The sequence below is a fragment of the Hemicordylus capensis genome, chromosome 1, assembly GCF_027244095.1.
Source record: "Hemicordylus capensis ecotype Gifberg chromosome 1, rHemCap1.1.pri, whole genome shotgun sequence".
NCBI lineage: Eukaryota > Metazoa > Chordata > Lepidosauria > Squamata > Cordylidae > Hemicordylus > Hemicordylus capensis.
The window spans coordinates 437,009,022-437,033,577 of NC_069657.1; the positions used below are offsets into that span (position 1 = coordinate 437,009,022).

Genomic DNA, 24,556 nt, shown 5'->3' on the forward strand with positions numbered 1-24,556 from the left:
AGCTGCCGCATTTTGCACTAGTTGCAGTTCCCGGATATTCTTCAAGGGCAGCCCCACGTAGAGCGTGTTACAGTAATCCAGTCGTGATGTGACTAAGGTATGGGTAAAATCGAACTGCTGCCTGCAGGACACTGAGAAGTACCCAAGATGAAATAAAAGTATTAAGTAAGTTCAAAAACTATACCGTGTGTCACCCCTTTTAAGGCCTTTGTTCAAAACCTTCTTTTCTCCTCCTGGTGTCATGAACCGCCCTAATTTAAACCAGTGCTCTTACCCTTGGCCTCCACACTCCTGGGGGGGCCTCCAAATCCTCCTTAGTCATGCTGGGGGAAGTGGGGAAATATGTGGGATGGGAATGTGTTAAGTTGTGTGTTGAAATGTTTCTGCTAATGCATATTTGCATAAATACACCTGTTTTATGTTGTTACATTCTTGTGAGTTCAGTTGCTGTTTGTGCATTCTAGAACCCACGTGTTAAAAGTACTGCGTGTCAAGGGGTGTGTGTGGGGCTCCAAAGCAGGGGGGTCCTCCAAAGGCCTTTAGGTCCAGGCTCCAAAATTACCTAGGTGTGCACCTCTGGTGCCAGATGACCCCCACGCTGGTCACCTCCACACCCTTCCTCCTCGGAGGTGAAGCGACACACTTGATGGACAATTCCTCCCAACCCAGGTCTTTAGGCAGGAGCCCTTGATCGGCGTGAGCAAGGAGTCAGCCAAACCGGCGCCCGCGGGAACGGCAGTTCATATTATCGCTATGCAAGGTCCTGCCTCTTCCTTTCCAGCCAGCCCCGGCGTGCAGTGCAGACGTGAGGGTCGCCAACTCCCACGGCGGGACTGCCCTGCCTGGAATCTCTCCAGACATTATTGGCCTCAATCTCCAGGTCACGACTGGAGGGAAAGCACAGCAGTCTTGGAGATGTACATGGCTCGATATCGGGGGGGGGATGGAAATATCGTGCAATAAACAAACAAATAAACAAACAAAAGCGGGGGGGGACCAAACAAACTCCAGGGATAGCTTCAGTGGGGACTTGGCGACCTCGAAAGACTCCCATCACAAGAACTCCCCGGCCCGCGCCACAATAGCCACCAACAAGCGCACCCCTCTCCGCTGAGAATGGGCTCGCCCGCTCTCTTGGAGGAGAGGCGAGGGAAGGGGCGTCCCCATCGCCACGCGGGGCGGGGATAGTGACCGTGCGCAAGGAGGCTTTTGGCAGGCGGGCGGGAAGGAGGAGTCAGCGGCTTGGGCGCCTTGTTGCTATGGGGAGATTGCGAGCGAGGAGGCGGCGCGGCGGCGGGCTGCCGCCGCTGCCTCTGCTGCTGCTGCGCAGGGCAGGGACAGCCAGAGGCGGCGGCAGCAGCAGCAGCAGCTGCTGATCCCTGACACATTTCCCCTTTCGCTGCTGCTGCCGCTGCTGCCATATTGTGGGGCAACCCCCTCCCCAGCCCGCCTCCCCCCATTGCACAAGCTTCATGAGTAGCGTGAGTTGCAACCTTTATTAACCATGTCTGGGCGGTGTGGGTGGGAGCGCTCCATTTCTCCTAGGGTTCCCCCCTGACTCTGGGTTGCATGCGATTTCTTTGCTTTCTCTCTAGTTTCTTTTCTACTTTTTTTTTTAAAATCTACATTGTAGCAGCCGATCTCTTTCTCTCTGTTCCTCCCTATTTTTAATTCTTCCTCTCTTTCCTTCACTCTAATGTGGACTTGCAGTTTTTTGTTGGGGGGGGGCGGGTCACGGTGAGAGATTGTATAGGTGTAGGGGTGATTCCTTTGATTGCACCATGCATGATGTTCAGCAATCAGGCTTCAGTCGTGCTGGGGCGTTTTTATTTGTTTGGACTGGGGTGTGTGTTGTGGTGGCTCCAGTTAATGGGCTGGTTGGGAGATCTGTGACAAGGTTGCCATCCGCGGAAAGGTGATTGAGTTTAGGATGTGTCACGGGGGTGTATTTGGGTGCGCGCGCGAATGAGTTGAGGGGTTGTGTGTGTTGGAGGTTGTGCGTGTGAGTTGAAGATGTCTAATGTGCGTGTATATGTATACACGGGGGAAGGCATTTCTATTCTAGAGCGTGAGGGTTGTGTCTATACTGGGGCGGGGGAGAGAAGGGCTTGCGATCGGAGAAAATGCTTCTTTTTGCAAGAACAGGATATTCCTGCGGCTTGTGAAATAGAAAGTGTCCTGTCCGATCCAGGGGTCCAAAAGGGCAGGAAGATGTGCACTGATTGCCGGGCACTGAGCTGGGAGCCATATCTGTGTCGGACCGACCTGTTCAGTGGCGGGGCGGGGTGGGGGGAGGAGTGTGAGCTCAGTGGGAAGGAGGGGGAGGCCTTGAGGCTTCCTTTTGTTGGGGGGCGTTAGAGCTGAGTATGGGGTGGGTCTTTGGTGAAAGACTAATGGGGACCAAATCTTGGAGATTTCATCCTATTCATAGTAGTCCGATAACCGGCTCTGTGTGCGCGCGTGCGTGCGTGCTATGGTGTAACGTGCGTGTGTGTGAAATGCAAAGTTCTCCTTCCAGATCGGTGCTGTGGAGTGGTCTGTGTGGTGGTTTCACTCCTAAGTAGACTCAGGAATTGGCTCATTTGGGGCGGGGGTGCGCCCCAAGAACTGCTGGAGAGGAAGCCGTCACAACCCCCCGCCCCCGACTCCTTATATGACCTTTCTCTCCCCGCCCCACAACTCTTGGGGCCCCCCTTTCCCCTGCTGCTTGGGCTCTTGGAAAACGCCCCTTTTCTTCTTCCACGGGAGGACTTCGCTTCTCCTCCCAAAGAGCTGCCGTGTGGCTGCCTCCCCTCCACCAGCCCCTCCTCAAGCATGAGGTTGGGGGTGAGAAAAGGGCCAAGGGGTTGTTGCTGAATTCTGTGCATCTTCTTAGAGCCTTCCCTGGGGGGCGGCGGCGGCGGCGGCAGCGTGGAGTGCAGGGGTGGAAGAGAGCGGATCGACCGCCGAGGAGCGAGAGACACCCCCCTCCACCTTTCTTCTTGCAAAAGTTCTTCCGCTTTGCAACTAAAGGCAGAAGAGTTCTTGCTCGTCCTCCACGCTCGCGCCCTCCCTGCTTCAGAGAGGGAGATCCGCGCCTCTGTCTGCCTGCATCCTTGGCACGACCACCGCCGTTTGCTCAGCTCCCCCCCCCGCCGCCTGCCCGCGGGCTTTCACTTTCCCCCATTTTGGTTGGGATTGTGACAGCCACGTGGCCGGCAAAGCCCTGCGCAGGGGAAAGGCGGCCCTAGGGTCACAGGCGCCTTTGGCAGCGTGTGGCTGTGGGAGCCGCACAAAAGCCGGCCAGAAAGTGTCCAACTCCTCCTCCTGCTTCCATGGCAGCTTAAGAAGAGGGGCTCCCCCCGCCCCCATGCCATGTCGCTCCAGGCCTGCTTTTCTCTCTCCCCTTCGAGTTGAAAAATGGCAATCTCTGGATCCTGAGTTGCAGACGCGGGGCAGGCAAACCGTTTCCGATTGATGAGGCCCGGTTCAGTCCTGACCTCTCATCCTGTCGTCCCACAAACATGTTTCCAGAGCTCTGTCCTCCCCGCTCTGCAACTTCTTGCAAATGTTCTTGAAATCCCACGTCATGCACTGCATCCATTTATGGGTGCATTGAGAAGTTAGGGAGACAATGATCTCTTTTTTGTTGGGTTTGTTTCATTTTAATCTCCTTGAATGAAAAGGGGTGGTTGAAGTGTGGGAATGGAAATGAATCTGTGCTAAAGTGACTTTTTCATATATGCAGAGGTGCTCTTACCCCTGGACTTTGGGGTCGAAGCAGGGGCGTAACAAGTTTGGAGTGGGCCCGGAGACAAAATTTTAAAATGTCCCCCCCCCCGGTCGCTGCCTTCCTCTAAAAGTTTTTTTCCAATATATTCAAGGAAGCTCAGGCGGGCGTTGGGTGGGGGAGACATGTCTCTCGGGGGCCCCCCGAGACAATGGTCTCCCCTTGCCCTATAATAGTTAGGCCTCTGGGCCGAAGTCCAGGGCCTCCACAGCCCCTGGGGCCCCCTAAATCCTCTTTAGTCTGTCCTGGGTGGTGGTGTGCTCACCCAGCTGAGCATGATGCTGCTTAACTTGCAGGTGGGTGGGTGGCTGTGGCTCTAAAGGCCTTTAGGTCCAGGCTCCAAAATTACCTAGGTGCACCTCTGCGTGTATGAAATCGCTGCTTTTGCCAGAGTGTTAAATGTGGGTGATGCATGGACTGTTGAGTCTGTTCTCCTGTTATTTCGAACTTGGTATGAAATTTTCAGTGCTTTAGTAAGGACATATTTAAAAGACCAATCTGAGCCGTTTGGGCTTATTTTATACGTGCCACTTCCATTATTCCTTAGTACAACTTTAAGGCAAACATTACTTTCCCCCCAGTTTGTGAAAGGTGATACAAAGGATAGTAACTTTTCTGTGGCTACAAAAATGACGCTGTGGCAGAAAAAGAGTGAAATTTGGGACTTCTGGCCCACTGCGCCTTACTAGCTTTACATATTTGCTTGGAAATACCCATACATGCACAAATGTGTTGGAATTGCTTTTGCAGGTGGAAGCGACAGGATGTATTCCTAGTAATAATGGAAGCACCAGATCAGAAGTTCCCAACCTTGAGTCCCCTGATGTTTTTGGACTACAACTCCCATTGTCCCCTGCCATAACAGCCTTCAGTCATTGTGGCAGGGGTTGATGAGCTTTACAACAATGGGAACCCGAGGTTGAGAATCCCTGCTCTGTTCTGCTGCCTTCTTCTGAACTGTTCTATTGTGCTTTGATATTTCTCAGTTCTTTCAGCAGTAAACCAGTGGTTAGCTCAGGGATGGAGCAACTTGGCCCTCCAGCTGTTGTTGAACTACAACTCCCATCATCCATAATAAATTGTGGCTGGGGGTGATGTGGGTTGTAGTTCAACAATAGCTGGAGGACCAAGTTTGCCTATTCTTGGGTTAGCTTCTAGTGTGGACACACCTGGTTTTTGATCCAGTTTTTAAAGTTCTTGTTCACAGAATAAGTAAGCTCTTGGAATAATTCCCCTGGAAAATGTTGTTCTGAACAGGGTCACCAACAGCAAGCTACTTGGACAACCCCTTTGAACTAAAACTTTAATGGGCTGGAATTGCTGCAGTAATTACTCAGCAGGTTTCAAAGTTTAGACCACAACTATTTCTTTGTAGTAAGCAGGGCTTTTTGGTAAACTCAGTCAGGGTGTCCAAGGTGCTTTAAAAGTAACTAATATGTGGCCTCTGAGTTCTGAGTATTTCTATATTTCTTTTTTTAAAAAACTAGATGTGTGTGATTCTGAAATGCAATTTATGATGGGCAGGAAATGTTTTAACCTGCTATCCATAGGGCTTGCTGTCCTAGGAATTATACTGAGGAGAAAGTACATGAGTTTTAACAAGCAGACTTAAAAGCTTAAAAGATTTACTTCTTTAATTTATTTTCCTTTTTAAAAGGAGATAGAGAAGAAATGTGAGGTCAGGTATAAGCTTTCTGGCACAGGGGTAAACGATTGCTCATAACTTCCTGTCTGATGTATGGTTTTTAATAAATGACTGACAATACTTTCTGTTACATGGATAGCGTGTTGTGAAAATAAAATGGCACATTGTTTTTATATCTGATGTAGGCATGGGACAGCTCTCTTATTTCTTGTTAGTAATTCCCATTTCCTTGCATGAACTGTTTGAACAAGGAGCTGACTCTAATTTATAAATTAAATAGTGTGTTTTGTACAGGCAGGAAGACAACTTTGAATGCTTGATTCCTTAAATTTGGATATGCAGCATGATGCAGCAGAGTGTTGAATTTGGACAGGAGAGAGCTAGGTTGAAATCCTCACTTACTTGTGAAGCTCACTGGGTGTCTTTAAAACAGTCCCTATTTATCAGCCTAATCTACCCTGTAGGTTGTTGTGAGAATATATGGGAGGAAAACAACAATCTGATTCAGACATCATACTGCACATGTGTGCAGTCATGTATCTGTGCACATAATATGTACATGTTTTTGTGTGAATGACTGTTCCATTTTAAAAGTGAACCTGGGTACAATCCTTCTCAAATTTGACCAATGAGCCATAGCTCAAATCTGGAGAAGGACCATAACTCCGTTATGCGGACAGTTGCCGATTCAATCTCTGGCATCTCCACTGCAGGCAAGACTGGGAAAGCCACTGAAGGTCAGCATAGCAGACAATACTGAGTTAGATAGGCCAATGTTCTGACTCAGGATAAGCCAGCTTCCTAAATATGTAAATTCAAGGTACAGATAGGAAGTGTACTACTGTGCATGTGTCAAACATAAAGAGGCTGTTCTTGCTCATCGCCAAGCCCGGTCTTGGCTGCTTGGAAGAAATGCCCACTACTGGCAGCGCCTCCGTGACAGACCCTTCAAAGAGGCCCACCCATTAACCGAAGTTAAGGGTGCGAGCACATCCTTAACCCAGGCTAAATGATTGTGTTGGTGCCATGGCCAGAGCCGAGGAGACCCCCCCAATGCACTGTGCACTCGTGGAGTGCATTATGGGATTTCCAGGGGCTGGGATGACGCGTCTCCTGGCCCCCAACCTACTGCGCTGCTGGGGAAAGCCGTTAACCGTTGGGGGATGCAATCCAGACTGACAGATCATCTGAGGGGAAGGAGAGGAGAGCTGCTCTTGTGGTAGCAAGCATGACTTGTCCCCTTAGCGAAGCAGGGTCCATCCTGATTGCATATGAATGGGAAACTAGAAGTGTGAGCACTGTAAGCTATTCCCCTCCGGATGGAGCCGCTCTGGGGTAGGGGGTTTCAAGGCACATCAGGTAATCGGGGGTGGGTGGGTTGGGGTTAGGGTTGCTGTTTGTGCATTCTAGAACCCACGTGTTAAAAGTACTGCGTGTGTCACGGGGTGTGTGGGGGGCTCCAAAGCAGGGGGGTCCTCCAAAGGCCTTTAGGTCCAGGCTCCAAAATTACCTAGGTGTGCACCTCTGGTGCCAGATGACCTCCACGTTTGTCACCTCCACACCCTTCCTCCTCCTCTTCTTCCTCACCCAAGGCTACCTTTGCAAAAGTTTAAAAACGGAAAAGTTTAAAGACGGCTTATTAAGCTTCTCCAACACCTCCTCAGCTTCCAGCACTGCCCACCCCAAGAAAGGAAATGTGCTTTTAATGAGCTCTAGCTAAGTGGGATGAAAATTGCTTTAATTACTGTAGAAGCTGATGGTTGCCACCAGCTGGTTTGCATTTTTTCAGGTCCCAAGTGAGGTTTTCTTCTGTAAAGGTTACCATGATCTCTTCCAGCAAGTGCAGGAGTGGACATTTCCCTCTGTTTGTCCAGTCAGGAAAGTATCTGGTTCTGTTGTAACAGTGACAGATGGAGGACCAGTAATGAGGTCTAGGTAAAGTGCATCGTATATAAAGCACATGTAAGTGAACATGATTTATTAAAAACTTAATCTGTGCATGTTCAGAACTGCATTGCATTATGCACAAATAGCACAGGAGATGCTAAATGCTATTTTAATGTCGCTTGTGAAAATGCTTTAAAAACCTTTCAGGATGTGTTCATATTAGTGTTGCCTTTTTGCTGTTGTTGTTGTTTGAACACCTTATACTAGAGTTAGACTATGGGACCGTCTAGCCCAGGGCTCAGCCATTCCCAGGAACCAACTCACCATGAGGACTAGAAACTTAAACATGGTGCCTGAGCCAGGCAGTGGACACAACCCAGAGAGAGCAAGCAAGTTGGGGACAGGTTGTTCCCTCCTCCTCCTTCTGGTTGCATCTATCTGTCTCAGGCAGGCAATGGGCAGATGTAACCAGGAGGAGGAGGAGGGAGCAACCTGTCCCCCACCTGGCTCACTCGCTCCTCCTCCTGGTCGTGTCCGTCCATTGCCTGCCTGAGCCAGATGGAAGCGGCCAGGAGGAGTGAGCAAACAAGATGAGGAGTCTTCCCCACACACCTCATGGAGTGGAGGGCATTGTCGGGGGTAAGCAGTGAGAATAATATACAGTTATTCCCACACTATATTCAGTGCATACTAAGGCTGTTCACACGATCATGAAGTGGGAAGGACAGGTGTCCTACCCAGCTTCAGGAGCTGTGCATGTGCCTGATTTTTGGTCATGTTTGAACTAAAGCTAGGTAGGAGAAGGGGAAGTGTGTGCAGGCTCCGGCGGTATTTCCTCCACCCTTGATAAATTGCTGGGTAAAAGTGCTAGGTAGAACAAAACCAGTGTTCCCTCTAACAGGGATTCCTAGGTGATGTGGACTACAACTCCCAGCATCCCCAAGCAAAAGCCATTGCAGCTGAGGATTCTGGGAGTTGTAGTCCACAACGTCTGGGCATCCCTGTTAGAGGGAACACTGAACGACACTGTCGGATCATCTGCCCACCTTTTCACCTTCCTCCTACCTAGGTTTTAGTTTGTCCATGACCTGAAATCAGAAGCGCCCGCAGCTTCTGAAACTGGGTGGGACACCCAGTTCATGATCGTGTGAACTGCCTTACTTGGGGGCATTTCCTATTGGTACCTGCATTTGGGGGCTCCTGTACCCAGGTCCACTTTCAAAATGAACACATGTATGCTAATTCAGACAAAAACAGGTGCACATGTATAGACACTTGTTTGCATGTATATCATAATGTCTGAATAAGGTGAGTGCCTCACGTGGGCCGCTTGTGCACCCTGGAGCACATCCCAGAATTGTCTGCAAAGTTCCAGGTTTCCACAGCAGAGCTCACGTGCAGACATTCCTTAGCAGAGCAGGCAATATGAAAAGGCAGAGAAGGTTAAAAGTCTGAAAACTGCCGGCATGAATGGCCAGCTTGAAGTATGTGTGATTTGTGGGCAGGATCAGAAGGGCTTGCAGGCCTGGCTCTAGCATCAAGCCTGCTTTCTTCTCTGTCTTTCCTGCATAGTGAGGACTAGAGGCAAAACCATACTAGGCACAATGCTGGTTTCACTCCATTTTCTAAAACTCTCTTGTGTTAGAAAATTTTATGTTGGTGCTTCCTAATAATGTATAATGGGGAAGGTGGAAATATAAAGAAGGTGAAGGACGTTGTACAGACAGACTAGGATGTTCACCTCTTCAGTTGCCCTTTATCTGTACGTTTGCTGTCCCTCCTAAAAGGTGAAATGGGAATTACAGATCATTTTGGACACTCTGGCTTAATAGCCCAAGAGCCCATGTCAAAATACTTAAAAGGTACAGAAGTTTTGGCCAAAGTGTGTTGAAAATAGTGGCTGGGTAATAAATAGTTTTTTCTCTGCGAACTACTACTATTACGGATATTTATACACTGCTTTTCAACAAAGGTTCTCAAAGGGATTTAAATAAGATGGTCCTAAAGGGCTCGCAATCTACAGGAAAAAGAAACACAAGGTAGAAACCAATGACAGCCACTGGAATATAGGAAGCTGCCATATACCAAGTCAGACCATTTGTCCATCTAGCTCAGTATTGTCTACCCAGACTGGCAGAGGCTTCTCCAAGGTTACAGGCGGGAGTCTCTCCCAGCCTTATCTTGGAGATGCCAGGGAAGGAACTTGGAACCTTCTGCATGCAAGCATGCAGATGTTCTTCCCAGAGCAACCCCATCCCCTAAGGGGAATATCTTACAGTGCTTATGCATGTATCCCATTTAAATGCAAACCAGGGCAGACCTTGCTTAGCAAAGGGGGCAATTCCTGCTTGCTATCACAAGACCAGCAGCCACCTAATGGCACAGTGGGGAAATGACTTGACTACCAAGCCAGAGGTTGCCAGTTCGAATCCCCACTGATATAGTTTCCCAGACTATGGGAAATACAGTAGTCCCTCGACCTACGAACTACTTGACAACCAACGTTTTCGACTTACGAACGACAAAAAAGACCGGAAGTAGTTGGCGGTTTAGATTTGGCTTCCTCGACTTACGAATTTTTAGATGCGGTTTCCTCGACTTACGAATGTTTCCAGACCTCCGTGGGTGCGCTTTTCGACCTACGAAAATTTCGACTTACAAACGTCCGTTCGGAACGGATTAACTACGTAAGTCGAGGGACCACTGTACCTATATCTGGCAGCAGCGATATAGGAAGGTGCTGAAAGGCATCATCTCAGACTGCGTGGGAGGAGGCAATGGTAAACCCCTCCTGTATTCTATCAAAGACAACCACAGGGCTCCGTGGTCACCAGGGAGGGAGAGCTGGTGTTGTGGTAGCAAGCATGAATTGTCCCCCTAGCTCAGCATGGTCTGTCCTAGTTGCATTTGAATGGGAGACCATATGTCAGCACTGTAAGATATTCCCCTTAAGGGATGGAGCCGCTCTGGGAAGAGCAGAAGGTTGCAAGTTTCCTCCCTGGCTTCGCCAAGATAGGGCTGAGAGAGATTCCTGCCTACAACCTTGGAGAAGCCGCTGCCAGTCTGTGTAGACAATACCGAGCTAGATGGACCTATGGTCTGACTTGGTATATGGCAGCTCTGTGTGTGTGTGTATGTGACACCGACTCGAGGGCACACTTTACCAGAAGACCAGCTCTCAACCTCTGTGCCAATTGCTCTCCCCCTGCTAAATAGAAGAGAATCACCCTCTTTAAAGTGCCTCTGCTCAGTTAGCAGGGGGTCTGTCCAGTCAAAGCCTTTATGATGAAGGGCTGTTGGGCATTTTGTGGCTTTCTCTCTAACACATACATACCGGTTTGGATCTTAGGTCTGTTTCTAAAGTGGGGAAGACGCAGTATAGTAACTGTAAAAAAAGCAGCAAGGCCTCTTTTAACAAAGTTGACTTATGTGCAGGAGATTTATTTTTATTTAAAAATTTTTTTAGAGCAACTAGAATTTGGAGCGTGGGAAGTGGTGTGCTGAAATCTTATCACGTGACCCTGCAATAGAGTTATTTTCTCTCTCTTTCTTTTTCTGTCTTCCTGTGTTATGTTGTCTGATCTTTCAGCTCAGTCTAGACACAAAAGGTAAGTGGCAGGCAGTTTCCTCCTGGTTTCCTTGCTGTTCTTGATATGTATGAATTATATTATTCTGATCTACTTTTATATCAGTACTTGATATTCACCTGGGTAGAATCTTTTTGCATTTCCACAGCCAACTTTATCTTCCCCTGCAGGGAGAATAGACTTTTACTATTCAGAACTACAATATCTTCAGATGTAAGCTTCAGGCAGAAATGCTGAGCAGAACTATGCATAAGCCAAGGCTGGGAAAAATATTGTGGGTTTCTGAGTGCTGACATCAAATCTTCAGTGGCTGGGGAATGCAGAGTTTCATCATGCATGCAATGAAGGTACTTCTCTGAAGAGGTTATTAAGCTGGGGAGGGGGAATACCTAACCTCTGTACACTTCATACATTCAGGAATACTTTTATTGTGTGCAAATAAAAAGTAAGTAGAGTTGGAAAAACCCTAGGGATTTAAATTTGGTGGTGGTGACTTTTGTTGGCTTTTGATATTTCCCCTGCATCTTGGCACATGTTGCTCCTTAAAAACAATTGCCAGTTTTTGTTTTTGTTTTTTTTAAAAAATACCGGAAATATTTCCTTCCTTCCCTCTAAGTTGCTTTAGTATAAAGACTTCAGAAGACAAATACATTTGCAGAGGTGTGTTGTGTGTGTGTGTGTGTGTGTGTGTGTGTGTGTGTTACAAGTTGTCTTTTGTCTGTCCTGAATTAAAAATGTCATTGGGTGACCCCTAGTTTTTAGGAATGTGAGAGAGGGAGATAAACTCTCTGTCAACTTTCTCCACACCATGTAATTTTATACGCTTCTATTATGTGTCCCTATCTTCCCTCGCCTTCCTCCCCGCTAAATGGAAGCCCCCAAACGTTTTAGCTTTGTCTCACAGGGAAGCAGTGAGTCAAAGTGGTACGATGGGAATGCATTATTGGGGGGCACTGTGTGAATAATTCTCCAAGGCACCATCAGAGTTCATTAGATAGCTGAACTAAGTGACTGAGTCCCAGCCCACATCACATATTACATAATAACAGAAATCTGTTAGGGGATTCCTTCTGAAAAGCCTTGGGAATGGCTGCTTTCAGGACCCACAGGCCTCATCTACAGAACCTGAGCGCAACTGCGCACTGTTGAAATGGACGTAATTGTTTGTGTTTATGTTTATGTAGAGCCAGCGTGGTGTAGTGGTTAGAGTGCTGGACTAGGACTGGGGAGACCCGAGTTCAAATCCCCATTTGGCCATGAAACTAGCTGGGTGACTCTGGGCCAGTCACTTCTCTCTCAGCCTAGCCTACTTCACAGGGTTGTTGTGAAAGAGAAACTCAAGTATGTAGTACACCGCTCTGGGCTCCTTGGAGGAAGAGCGGGATATAAATGTAAAAATAATAATATGTTGATGTCATGGATGTCAGTAGGACTTGGGCATGGCTAACCTTTTACTGCATTACATTTTGGGGCTTATCTTGTCATTCCTCCAAGGCTCAGAGCAACATAACATGCTATTCAAGAGAAGGGTAAATGGGGTTCATTCTATCCCCTTTACTTAGAACAGAACAGAAATAGGACTGCCTGGGACAAATAAAGGTTTTATTAATGCACACTGCCTCGGAATATCCTAGACTACACAACACAACTAAATTTTTAGGCACCATGGCTCCTTGGCACCTGGGATTTGTCAAGCTCTGACATAAGGCAAGCTACATACCAAACGTTTTGCACCACAAACCTAAACAAAGAAATGTTAACTTGAAAAAAAGAGGTGACTATACACACACCTCTCTCTCTCTCTCTCTCTCTTTCTCTCTCGCACACACACACACACAATGGCCATATATCTGACTGTGCATTGTTTGGCTCCCCAATTTTTCCATTGGCTCCTAAATAAAAAGAAAATTGTCCAAAGCCTGCTCTTTCGTTTCAGCCTTGCAACCACCCTGTGAAGTAGGTCAATGTTTCTCCCACTTGCCGATGCTGAACTGAAACTGTAAGGCTACCCGATGAGTCATGACCTGATGAATACCCTGATCATATTTCTGAGAAGTAAACTATGATGAAACTGGTGGAACTCATACCAGTTTATACACGTTGGACTTCCTACTTGGGAGGTACATCCTGTGTAGGAAATGGGTGTGGACTGTAATGCGTAATTATCATACTTCAGGATTTCTCACTATGCATACAAATACTGGGGAGCTGTGACCAATATACAGCTTTCCTTGGCATATACAAGCAGTGAGAAAGCAATTCATTGGATTGTCACATGTTATAATATTCCTAGAGTTTAAGTGTCAATATTTAAACAGAGGTATCTCGGTCATTTTACATCAGATCTGCCCCAGATTTGAAGGGGTGGTGTCTCTTGTCACCTAGTCAGTGTCTGTGAATGATCAAGCAGCTCTGTTGAACTACTTTGATTTTATGATCAATAGAATGTTCAGGGCTTATCTTGTTTCTGAAACATCTGGGAATATTATGATCCTTATGAATGGATAACTGGAGCACCTGTGGGCAAATGGGTGGTAGTGGCAGATGAACAGATTTGTTGGTGTTAAAAACAAAATCTGAAGGGGGGAAAAAAACCTAAGGGGGCCAACTCCCACCCAGACTGCCGCCCTGTTAGTCAATGGGACAGAATGTTCATGGGTAGAGCAGTTTACAGACAGGCAAGTGGTGGAGCTAATTGAACTCTATGGTGAGGGGAGGAAGGAGAGCTTGATGGAGACTTTGTTAGCTTGAAGAATACTCCCTTAAGACAGTCACAACCCCTGCTGCCCCTGAGGGGAAAGGTGTGTAAAACTCTTTAGTTTTTTCACAGCCATTTTACACAGCAGATGTGTGAAACTCTTTAGTTTTCTCACAGCCATTTCACAGCTTTGTTTCTGAGAGGGAAGAGTTTTGAAAAGGAGCTGGGACTGAGCACACACACACACACACACACACACACACACACACACACACACCCCTGGCAACAAAACACCTAGAAAACAGAAAATATAAAATTTGCATATAAAATAAGACGCAAAGTATAGCAGAGACTTCTCTTGGTTGCTCACTGTTGTTGTTTCACCATGATCAGTCACAGGCTTGGGTAACATTGGCACACCAGGGATATACTGTACTGAAACATCTTGTTGCAGGTCCATACTTGTAAGGGTAGAATGTTACAACCACATCTCATCTTAACTATACTGGTCCTAATGTGCCAGTATAATATGCATCGTGGTCCTAATGAAGATACTTCCCTACTTCTGGTTTCACAGAAGTAGATTAACACAGGGTAGATTAACACACCCACATTTTTTGCTATGTATTAAATGGCCCTTCCAGGTTTGGAGATCTAGGTGCCAGATTAGAATTGATCAGCTTCAGTTCTTTATCCACAGTGACCTTTTGAAGTTCCCCCCAGTTTGATCCGGGGGGGGGTGGGATTTGCTTTTTTTTTTTTTAAATGATGGGTTTTTTTTAACCTCTAGCCCCTTCTGGGGGCTTCCCAAAGGCCGGCGGGGGTGTCTGCGAAGGTTCACCCTCCCCCCACAGGCCTTGTTTATCACCGCCGTGGCCTGTTTTAATTCTTTTTTTGGCTCGTTCGGGCCTTGGTAAGCTGGCACGGCAGCCATTTTCACTGCTGTGCATGTGCAAGTAGCCTCTATGAGGCCCTGGACCATGCCAGCCCTTGCAGAGGCCATTTGCGCATGTGTGATGGCCACCACGCCAGCTTACCAAGGCCCAACCGGGCTGAAAAAAGAATTAAAACAGGCCATGGCGGTGATAAACAAAGCCCGCAGGGGGACAACCCCCCCCCCGGCCTTTAGGAAGACCTCGAAGTACTCGAGGTAGAAAATATTTTTAAAATTTTTTAAAAAATCATGAACTGTCAGGGGCGGGGTGGGTGGGGGTTCGGTTCGACCCTGAACCCCCGAACTATCTAACTAAACCCCCGAACCAGTTCGCACATCCCTAATCTAGGGTCTTCTTAACCACCAATGACATGAATTTTCTGGGAAGTTTTACATTTTTCCAGGAAAAAAATTCCCACAGTTTTCCTAATTTTCATAACATTTGCATAATGTTATGAAAAAAATCATAAAGATTTTTTTAAACTTAGAAATGTTTGCCATTCACATTTTCTTGATGCCCTAAATAGATTATTTGATTTGTCGTGCTATTTGACCCGTTTATTTTGTGAATAAAAAACTTTGTAAATATCTCAAAGTTTTTTAAGCAGCCAAGTGGACTGAAGTACTTGATTAGTAGGGAAAATCAATAAGCACAGCTAATGTGGTTTAGATGTTATGTTCCCAACAAATTCAAAGTTCATTTGGAAATTGTTCATTTGGAAATTGTTGCCCCTGCTAACTGGGCAAAGAGGCACCTTTTACCGTGGTGATTCTCTTTATTTAGCAGGGGGAGAGTAACTGGCCCTATCCACCCCCAGCACAGTACTTCCAGTGACTGTTGCTGGTGTCTATCTGATGTTTCTTTTTAGAATGTGAGCCCTTTGGGGACAGGGTTCCATCTTATTTGTTTGTTATTTTCTGTGTAAACCGCTCTGAGCCATTTTTGGAAGGGCGGTATAGAAATCAAATTATTATTATTATTATATTGGAACACTTATAAATATTTTAACACGGCAACAGGGGCAGAGTCACTATTGCACGAACAGGTTCAAAGAACCCAGGCTGCTATGCTCAGGGGCCACGCTTGGTGCCCCAGCCACGGCCCCTGCATCTGACATCAGATGCAGGGGGTGAGGTTACGCTTACAAACAGGGCCATGTGCCTTGTTTCCGAGCAAATTCCGGCCAGCACCACATTCACAGCATGGCCAGGAATGTGTTTCCCTGCCTTTAAAGCAGGGAGAGCCGCTCCCGGCCACGCTGCGAACACGGCGCTGGCTGGAATGTGCTCACAAATGGGGCGCACGCCCCATTTACGCATGAAACCACACCCCCTGCGTCTGACGTCAGGGTGTGGCTATGGGGGCCACGGGTGGCGGGCTGAACTGGGGCCGCTGCTGGCCTCTCTACACTGTTGCATGGTATAATATTTTTAAACAATTCTATGTATAAAGAAAAAAGTCAATGCGATGAAGAAATATTTACATGTACTGTTTTTTTAGAATCTTCAAAGATAGGTTGTTAATTAGTAGCTACTAATTTAGCGCTCTGAGTTCAATGCACTGATGAGCGGTGGAAAATGTTTTGCAGAAAAAATGGGTAAGGATCATTTTTCCAACCCATATCACTGCTAACCACTACATCATGCTCTCAGGGACTTTCTCAATGCTCATGTATGAGGCGGGGGGGGGGAATCCTTTCAGAAACTAATGGCCATTGCCCAGGGCTCAGCCATTGGCAGGTGCCAGCTCATCATGGTGTCTGGAAATTTAAGCATGGCCCCTGAGCCAGTTGATGGATGGACGTGGCCGGGAAGTGGAGAAGGGAGCAAGTAAACTGGGGTTGGCTTGCTCCCTCCTCCTTACTTGTGGGTTGGGTTGGCTTGCTCCCTCCTCCTTACTTGGGTCCTTAAATGTTGGATTGCTACTCCCATCATCCTCAGCCCGAGTGGCCAAAGGATTCTGGGAGTTGTAGTCCAACAACATCTGGCTTTCCCAGACAGCAGGCTTTACTGTTAGGCTTTACTGCAAGTTCGAAGTTTTCCCCCCACCCCATGACACCAAAAGTGGATTTTTTTTTAACCCTGGATATAAATCAGGCTACACTCTAATGGACAATGAAAAACCTGAATTGTGTGTGAAGTTCTCCCCATAGCTCATAGGAACTTTGGGGTAATTTGGGCTGATATGTAAATGCGCACCCTCCGTTCTGGAGGAGATGCAAGTTCAAAACTGGTTGTGAGAAACTCCCTGCGGACCCAAGCTTAAAGACCCTTTAGCGAGCGTTTTAACATTTCTTAAGTGTTTCTAGATTTTAAATACAATTTTAACAAGACAGTTTTAAAAAATATATGTGTTTGCTAATATGTTGCTATCATACTTCAATCCACCTAAATCATGCAACTACCTTCTTCTTTACATGAACTCTTAACATTTTGCTCAAGGTGATTGATTCATTTTAAGAACCAGAACACAGAGACATGCTTCAGCCATGAAACATGCTGGGTGACTCTGGGTTGGTCACTTATCTCTCAGCTGATCCTACCTCAAAGGGTTATTGTGAGGATAAACATAACCATGTATACCTCTCTGGGCTCCTTGGAGGAAGAGCAGGATATACAGTAAATGTAGTAAATTAAAAAAACACCATGATTGATAACAAAGGTTTTGATTGCAGATATGTGTAGAGTGATTATTTAAGTCAGGGATTCTCAAACTTGGGTTCCCAGCTGTTGTTGGATGATCACTCCCATCACAACATTTGGGGACCCACATTTGAGAATCCCTGCTTTAGGTAGTTCTAAGCTTGTAGCATGTGAGTTGGCAATAGGGTCTGCACGAGTCATGATTTGTGCACCGATTTGGAAGGGGAGGAGGGGAACCTTTAGGAGCCGGGAGAGCAGGTCCATGCCTGCTCCTCCACTGCTTGGTACAGCAGGAAGCTGCGGTGTTGTGCTCCCCAACACCCCTCACGTGGTCCCCAGCTCCTCTTGCGTGGCAGGTGGCGTGGCAGCAGCATGCATATGGTATCTGCGTGTGGAGGCCATGTTTGTGCCACCGCTATGCCAATGCATGAGGGTTGCTGGGGAGCACAAAGCCACAACTTCCTGCTGTACCGAGCGGTGGAGGAGCAGGTACAGACCTGCTCTCTTTGCTCCTAAAGTTTGCCCTCCTCCCCCTTTTGAATCAGTGCACGAATCATGATTCGTGCACATCCCTAGTTGGCTGTGCCATTTTAGATCCGTTTGGATAGTCAACATTTTGTCCTTGAAGGGTGAACTCTTATCATCTGGGCACAGCTATGGATTATCTCCTTGTTCTTCCTCAGACTGGTGAATAGTTTTGCAGATGTATTTCTTGCAAGTCAACTGTTCTGAAGATCTCCCTTAAGGCTGTGAACCACATTTGCAAGATTGGCTGACCCTTCAAAAAAACCAACAAAAAACGGAGGGGGGGGGAGTAAAAACCTAGAAGAAACCATGGCAACCCATGATGGCTTCACTGCCTCTCCACCATCCCATGGGTTGTAGCAGACAGATGGCTTTTAACAATGGCAAAATCCAGTTGGTCTCCCTTAGGAAAATATTTGGGAACAATGATACTTAAAGCAGATTAATTAATAGAGGCATTGTTGATGGCTGCGTTTGGTTGCTTCTGTTTGTGCTCTAATTACATGATAGATGCACTCTTTTACAGAGAAGTTGCAGGCCGCATATATAAAAGGACCCTTCGGGCCACCTTATTCCCATTTGAAGGAGAAACTGAGCTTGGGTTTCCATTTCATGTTAGAATATTATCTTAAGTTAACAAAATTTAGATTATTTTACGTTTGTTCAATCTGCCTTTTAACTTTTCATGAGTAATCCTTTTCTGCTGTGAGGGGAGCTGCAATAGTTTTAAAGCAATAAGGGTGGTTGGAAAGATCTGCGCTAAGGACTTTTTACTCCTTATAGAATGAGCTCTGAAAAGTCAGTTTTGCAAGTTTCCAGTGTGGTCATTTTGAAATACGGGAAAGCCAGTTGTGGAAGGTACCAATTGGCTAGTGCTTGTGACAACACTACTTCTCTGCCTCCAAAACACGGAACAGTTTTGCAACTCAAGAAGGGCCCCCAAGGAATTTTTTAACAATAAAATACAGTGATTGACACGATGTGCAGTATCTTGGCAACACTGCGAATCACATCAGGGCTTCTGTGGACATGTAAGGCTGCCCTGATGCTATTGAGGATGAGTGATTGCATTAGCAGTACTGCTGCAGTTAATTCCATTTGCTGAAATGAGAGTAACGGCAGCAGCATTATTTGTGCAGCCACTCACCTTCAACAGCATTACGGCTGTTTATGCAACTGCAGCAGCCCCAGTGTGGTTCGCAGCATCTCGAAGATGCTGGGCAGCATGTCAGCCAATAAAAGGAAAATAAATCAAATTCATAACACAGTCTTCAAAAGCTAACAAGAACAGCAACAAAAATAAAACTCAACTGTAATGACATACTATATTTTTATACTTAACATGTGGTTATACTTATACTTATACCCCTCAAAGTGGACAGGCCACCTGATGCACACGAGGCGGGGCAAGGCTGATGGCTGAGCCAGTGTTGAACTTACTGGAATGTACGCCTGTAATTAAATTGTGGAGCAGGGTGCACGCTGTGGGTGAAGACCCCAGTGGCTGACATCCTGACTAATGAAGCACCAGGACATTGGGAGAAGCACTGGGGGAGTACCAGTGCTTCTGAAGAGTTCCAGACTAATGCTACACCGGTTCTATTGTGTGGAGGTAGAATTTCAGGGATCTCCCCGTGCCCTGGAAGTTCTTTGTGTCTCCCAAAAATATGTCCCTGATGGCTGCATGACCCTCAAGGCATATTTTTGGGTGTGTCAGAGTGCTTCCTGGGGAAGGGAAGGCCATCAGAATTTGCCTCCATCACTGAGCCAGCAGTGGAGCTGAATTAGTTGAACTCTTCAGAAGCACCGGTGCTTCTCCCATTGCAGCAGTGCATTGTTAGTGAGGATGCCAGCCACTGTGGTTACTTTTTAAATAATCTTATGTCTGTCTCCACTCTCAGTGTATACCGCAGCAAGAGAAAAGGTTTCCTTGCCCGCTTTTGTGTTCTGTGCTGTGAGCAAAACTGCTGCAAGGGCTTTTTCATCTAGCAAAGAGGAGGCTGCTCAGCGAAGTGCCAGCTTGCTGAAACCTATGACCAAGAGGCAGGTTTTTATCCCCGAGGAGAACATAATGCTTCAGTTGTCTTGGATACACGGCGGTGTATGTAGCATCATAATCAAATGTAGGCTGTCTGCAGTTGCATGTTGGGATTTAAATCTGACCTCTGATCTCGACAGCAGCTCTTAAGAGCTGGGCAGTGCATATTGGCACATGTTTGCAAGTACCTGAGAACAAAGGGAAAACAAAATAAGATAATTATTTGCTCCCCATCCTCTGGTTGTGGGTTGTTTTTTTGTTGTTGTAAAAGGATATATTCTCTTTCAAAAGCTGGAGTTCTTGACATCTGATGGTGAGTGAGGCCATTGGTTTAACTTTCCTGTTAAGCATTCTGATTGTGATATGTTGTCTCCTATGTTGAGTGCTGTAATATCAGACTGAATTCTGGTACGCATGTTTAGGACACAGCCACGCTTCAGATTCAACACCAGCTTGGTGGCTGCACCTGTTTCCAAAGTGGGAAGAGCCAAGGGGAGATAGATTGTGATGAGAGACCTGTATTGAAGACTGAGGTATAAGTTGGTATTCATGTCCATGCTGCAATTCTGTGTTTCATGTTCAGAGGCCAGTTTGACTCCCAAGATGCAGAGAAGAAGGCCTTTGGAACACTGTCTGAGACATGGATTTGACTGTGATCCTCAGTGCAGTTAAGGCTGGCTGACTCATGTACAGGTATATTGCTTGAAAACTCATTGACGGCTTTCACATAAATGGCTTCAACCGAAAAATATTAGGCTAGTTCACACACTTGAAATGTGGGTAGGAGGAGTGCCCAGCCAGGGTAGGAGAGCCAGGCATGCTCCTGATCAGCAGTCATGTGAACTCAAAGATCAAGGTAGGAGGAGGAGAGAGTGATCATGTGGGAGGTGGGAACTTGGGCGGATCATTTTTTCTCCAGCCTTGGTAAAGCATTAACCAAGCATTACTGCAATGCATTCTATGTGGGGCTGCTTTTGTACATAGTCTGGAAACTGCAGTTGGTCCAGAATGTGGTGGCCACCAGGTTGGTCTCTGAGTCATCTTGGAGAGAACATATTACTCCCGTATTGAAATAGCAATATTGGCTGCAGATATGTTTCTGGGCAAAATACAAGGTGCTGGTTATTACCTTATAAAGCCCTAAACAGCTTAGGCCCTGGGTATTTAAGAGAATGTCTTCTTCACCATGAGCCCCACCGCCGGTTGAGATCATCTAGAGAGGCTCATCTGCAGTTGCCGTCAACTTGCTTGGTGGATACTTGGGAACGGGCCTTTTCCATTGCTGCTCCTGGACTTTGGAATGCACTTCCTGTTGAAATAAGAGCCTCTCCATCTCTTGCAACTTTTAAAAAGGTGCTGAAGACACATTTATTCACCCAGGCTTTTAATTAGATTTAAGGTTTAAATTTTTAATGCTGGTTTTAAATGATTTTTTTTAATGTTAATGTTTTTAATGTCTAATTGATTTAGTTTTGATTTTAACTGTTACTTGATTTTAATTGTTTTTATTTTTCTAAACCACCCTGAGCCATTTTTGGAGGGGCGGTATATAAATCAAATAAATAAATAATAAAATGCTGTGGAGAGAATCTGGGTCGAGCACACCCATCCGACTCAGCTCCCGCCACCCACAGATCATGCCTACCTTGCTCTAAGAGTTCACACAACTGTTGGTCGGGTGCGCACATGGTTCTCCTATCGCCTCTGGGCACTCCTTCTACCCAGATTTCGATCGTGTGATCGGACCTATTGTGTGTTGAGGTATTGTGAGGCAATGGCAAATATCTGTTGGTATTTAATCTCTTTGTATTTCTGGATTTTTTTCTTGCCAGTTGGGGATGGATGTGTCCAGGTCATGCTGAAAGGATAAGAAATTTGAGGGGTGTGTGTTCTTTTATACTGATGTCTCCTCTTATCTTGTTAAACTAGTTCAGCCAGAAGGCAAAAGCAGGTTTTATCCAATGCCATTTCATAATTGCAGGTCTAGCAACAGCCCTGCTCTTGCTTCCCTGCCCAAACCACCCCCTACACTCGCATGCACACACACCCTAAAAGCATTGCAACATAATGCGTGATCATATTACACACCAAAGGTCTAAGTGCTGGTAATGAGGGCACAGTCCAGTCGCTCACAGGCTGACCGAACTAGCTATGCTGAGCAAGCATGATGTTATGGAAGCCTGAACATAGGGCTATTTAGGAATGCAGCAAAGACTCTGCCTCTGCTCTCTACCTCGTTTGCCGGCTAATTAGACCCTTGGACAGACAGGAATGTGCTTGAAGCACAGAAGTGTCAGGTTTTCTGGGAATTCCTGCTAAATGTTACGGTGTCCCTATCCTCAGATTTTTGCACCTTTCTTGTCATTGTATCTCAGAGACCCAAGCTACGATTTGAGTTGCACGAACCCTTGATGGAAAAAGGGGGTAGTCTCAAATGTTTCTCTTTGACCTTGAGGACTAGAAACTTTAAGGATAATAAACTAGATAACCCGAACGCCCTAGATGTAGTTTCTGGCATCTCAGGGCTGTTACCCCGGATCTCTTTCGGAAGAGAGTATGTGTATTCACACACCAGCCAAACCCCAAAGTCCCTTTGAGATCCTTGGAAACACTCGACACACAATTTTTTAAAAATAAAAATAAAATAATAAAATCGGGCTTTGTCTTCCGAATTTTAGCTTATCTCAATGTATTTCTGGGTTTTTAAAATGCTGGTTTTAAGTGAGTTTTTCTGAAAACCCTGGAGCAAATAGGAAGAGGCACTGATGTAGAATCATTAGCATAAGAGGGATGCTCTCTTTAGAAATTTAGATATGGCTCTTTGGAGATCTCCACACCCGCTAGAAGGAAAACACGGAGGCATGCGATGTGAACTTGCACCAAAACAAAACCCGAGAGCAGAGGGGAGGGGCTGCTTCCCTCAATGCCGGGAGTGTAATTCAAAGTGGCTTTGCTCAACATTTAGCCCGCAGCATGAAGCTATATGCAGATAACTCTCAGATAGGGCTGGGAAAGATTCCTGTCTGCAACCTTGGAGTGCCGCTGCTAGACTAGGGATTCTCAACATTGGGTTTCCAGATGTTATTGGACTTCAGCTCGCATAATCCCCAGGCCCAGTGTCCTTTGGCTCGGAATTATGGGAGTTGAAGTCCAATAACATCTGGGGACCCAACGTTGAGAATCCCTGGTGTAGACCAGTGTTTCTCAACCACCGGTCCCTGGACCGCTGCCGGTCCCTGAAGGGTTGAGTGCCGGTCCCTGACTGGGAGTCAACCCCCCCCAACTGAAATCAAGGCACTCACTTCCTCAATTTTGCACATGGCACGGAAGAGGAAGAGTATCACGGAGGCATGGGACCCTTCTTGTGCCTTGCCTCCACATGCTGCTGAGATCTTCCTACAGCTATCTTATTCCCTATCTTTACAGCTTCAAACTGTATGCGATGCGGGGGCATGGAGGAAAAAGTATGGCAGGGGGCACCACTTGAAGGGCTGCTGGTTCTTGCATGCTCATTGTTTGCAGCCAAAGGTTGGTTGATTGAAACCCAGCTGCCTGTTGTGATCGAGGCGCCTTGAGAGGGAACGCTGTTTCCCTCTTGCATCAGTGGGGCTTGCTTGTATGTTGTTTTCATTGGCCCCATGTAGCTTTTGAATTTTTCTAATGGCCCAACATCCCCTCTCCACTGAGTAATCACAAGCACCTCCACTCCAGACATACTGGAGACAAATTTGTTCACCCAGGCTTTTAGATTCAGGGGTTCTCAACCTTGGGTACCCAGACGTTGGTGGACTTCTACTCCCATAATCCCCAGCCATAATGGCCAAATGCCATTGTTGCTGGGGGTTATGGGAGTTTAACTGAGGGACCCAAGGTTAAGAACCCCTAATATTCCATGTTTGCAAAAGATTCCAAATTTAATTATTTTAATGCTTATATTATTTTCATTCTAAACTGCCCAGAGATGCAAGTTTTGGGCAGTAGAGAAGTCTGATAGATAGACAGACAGACAGACAGATAGATAGATAGATAGACAGACTTGAAACCCCTTTACTAACTGCTGGTCCGGGAAACTGCACATGAAGAATGTAGCGGTCCTTGAAACTCTGCACGAAGAATTTAGCGGTCCTTGACTCCAAAAAGTTTGAGAAACACTGGTGTAGACAATACTAAACTAGATGGACCAAGGGTCTGATTCAGTATAAAGAGCTTCCCATTTTCCTATGAAAGCTGCTGCTCATTGGCTCGTAGAAATGTTCGCCATGTTGAAATAGGTTCTGCTCGGACAGACAGCTGAACCTCAGCACCTTCTCTTGGTGCTCCAACACCCTTTAGCCAGGACAGAAAATTTGGTGCTGTTGCGGTTGGTGTGACCAGAGGAAGCATTAAGTATAAGGATAGAATACTTTTTCACTTAAAATTGGGAGTGGACGTCCATTTGTGTTAGGTCATTTATCTCTGTCACAAGCTTGTTTTGTTAGCTGTCCTCTTGGATTCCCGCCCCCCCTCCCCCTGCCCTGCAAAACGGATGTAATGCAAGGGGGCTACTGAGGAGGGATCACAGAAATCCACACTTGTCCTAACAGACCACATCTTCTTGGATTGCATTTTAAAAGCTTTTTTAAAGGTTCTTAAAACGTACTAGTTTAGGGAGGCTTTTTAACGTATTTCACTACAGTTTGGTGGTTTTTACTTTTAATTGGGTTTGTTTAAATTGATTTTATTCTACATTCTATTTTATTTGTTTTGCTGCTTTAACTTTTATATCACTTCTATTATTTTACTCTTGTGAGCCATCCTGAACAGTATTATACTGGTAGGGCGGGATAGAAT

The 24,556-nt window shown here is 46.3% G+C and overlaps 1 protein-coding gene across 11 annotated transcripts in view; it reads left to right on the plus strand.

The window, feature by feature from the left end:
• The first annotated feature begins 1,242 nt into the window (after positions 1 to 1,242).
• FOXN2 (forkhead box N2) overlaps positions 1,243 to 24,556 on the plus strand; it is a 114,913-nt gene continuing 91,599 nt past the window's right edge. For 2 of the 11 annotated variants that reach the window (XR_008305827.1, XM_053244219.1), the window contains exons 1-3: positions 10,404 to 10,909; positions 11,059 to 11,235; positions 20,310 to 20,419. The gene's annotated coding sequence lies outside the window, so the exon portion shown is untranslated. Of the gene's footprint in view, positions 1,482 to 2,764; positions 2,827 to 3,255; positions 3,633 to 10,400; positions 10,910 to 11,058; positions 11,236 to 20,309; positions 20,420 to 20,974; positions 21,080 to 24,556 lie in introns of those variants that run through there. The other 9 variants (XM_053244178.1, XM_053244148.1, XM_053244167.1 and 6 more) reach the window with 8 other exon arrangements.